We start from the raw sequence: 2,345 nt of genomic DNA on the forward strand, positions 1-2,345 counted from the left end.
CACCCAAACAATGTGGTCCCCAGGCTTCAATCAACAGTGCCCGGTGGAATCATTAAAAAAAAAAAAGCAGCACCAGAGTACCAAGAGTCAGGGACCACCCTTTGATACCCTCCCTACCAGGAGAGGGATGATATTAATAAATAGATCACTGCTTTGGTGAGGGACTGCAAAGTTCAGAAGGTCCCTCAAGGGCAGTGGGTAGCTATCCTGTGGCTTTCCTTAGCTAACAAAGGAAGAGACCAGCTCCTCGCTGTTAGAGAAGATGAATCTGATAAGTACTCAGTCTTGAAGAAAGCCCTCTTAGATGGGTTTGGTTTAACTCCTGAAAAGTACAGTTACGTTCAGGGACGTACAGCTTTAAGTTCAGGGACACACAGAAGGCACACCCCCAAGACTGAGTTGATTTAATAAATAATGCTATTGAGGTTCTAGAAGGCTGACTTCATGGAAGCAAGATACCAGGCTATGAGGGAGTGTGCAATTTGTTGAAGAGGGAGCACATCCTTAATAATTGTCAGAACCAACAACTGCACCAGTCCCTGGTGGACTATGATCTGACCTCTCCCCAAGAATTGGGAAAGAAGGCAGACCAATGGGCCCGTAGCAGGGTTAAGCAGAAAAATAATGGTCGTGGCGGTGACCAGAAGCACGATAATCAAAGACGAAAGAGAAGGGTGGGGAGAAGGGTAAATACAAAAAGGATTCTTCACAAGGTCCCTAAAAACCTGCCTCGTGTTGGCGTGTCGCAAAACTCCAACAACTCTAAAAATACCTTGGTGCTACCTGTGTAAGGAGAAAAGCCATAGGCCAAGGGATGCTAATTGCCCTAAGGCCAGACCAATTAAGCTACTACCACCACATCAAAGGCAACTAGCCCCCCCAGCACTAGTGGTAGTACAGCCACCAAGGTATTAGTTGAGTTAACCTAGGGGGGAAACATCCTGAACAACGATAATTTTATAACGACTTACCAGAACAACGAAGCCGGAACCATGACTTTTAAAAACCACGACTTTAATTAAGCACGACTTCCCTGAACCACGAGTCTCTCCACTACACTCCTCAGAATTAAGGGAACATTAGGGGGGGTGTGGGGGTATCCCCCCCAAAAAAGGAAAAAAAAAAGCGCTAATGGTATGCGTTGTAAAAAAAAAAAAAAAGATTTAGATCCGTTTTTTTTACGAGTGGTATTGTAAGAAGTATTGTAATTACAATAGTGCCATCTACTGGCAAAACGTGAGATGTTTTATTTTGTGGTTTAGGAAGTCGTGTTAAAAAAGGTAGTGGTTGAGAAAATCTCGTGGTTAGGCTTTCGTGGTTTACGAAGCCGTGGTTTAGGCAGTAGTTGTTTAGACATACAACCAACCTAGGGTTCTGAGGTAGGTTCTGGCCTAGTCAGAACACCCACGCAGTCTTGTCCTGGTCTGTGACAGTGGCAGGATCTTGCCACTTTACTTGTAAGTCCCACTAACTTGGTCAAGTACAGACAACAGCTTTTTAAAAAATTTTTTAAAGACCTTTGTTATGCAGTTTCAATAGACACATTTATACGCCTACATCCCAGGGGCCGGCAGCAATCTGCACATCGATGGTAAATAAACACAGCTGTTTAGCCGACAACCCTGGGTTCCGGCGGCGTAATGAAGTAAGGTGTACACAAAACTACAATATCATTGTAAGACGGTAATGGCGGTCTCTTTTCTTTTTTATAGAAGTAAACAGGTGAACAAACAATAAAAGCTGAGTCAAAAAGCAGTCATGAGTACTGCAGTACAGTGATAGGTTAAAATATAGATCAAACCAATCGTTATTTACCGTACATTCCCACCCGTAGGTCCGACAAGGGACATAGCCAGTTCAGCTGTAGGAGAGTCACATATTTACCCGCGGTAAGCATTCCAATGACCCCACTTCTTGTCACATAGTTTTGGGCACCCTCTAATCTTGTATACTGTCTTTTCCGCAATCATACATCAATCCATTTCAGCCACCCATCCGACCACCAATGGCCTGTCAGGCGTTCCCCACTTCATTGCTATAGAGCGCTTAATCAACAGGAACCCCAATGCCGCCCACTGGAGCTCCTGAGTCGTCTGGTCGTTGGCCGCCCAGATGTTAAGGACACATTATCTAGGTGTCGGCAGTAGTGGCTTACCCAGGGAGCTGCTCATTTTCCGAAGTGCCCTGTTCCAAAACTGTTGCACCTCCGGGCACTCCCATAAGATGTGGTAGAAAGTACCAGGAAGGCCACAGCCGCGCAAGCACAAGGCATCCGGGCGCCGTCCAATCTTAGCCAGGGTGAGGGCTGACATGTACGCTCTATGTAATACTTTCAATTGGATTAG

This window comes from Lissotriton vulgaris, chromosome 1_1 (assembly GCF_964263255.1).
Source record: "Lissotriton vulgaris chromosome 1_1, aLisVul1.2, whole genome shotgun sequence".
Lineage (NCBI taxonomy): Eukaryota > Metazoa > Chordata > Amphibia > Caudata > Salamandridae > Lissotriton > Lissotriton vulgaris.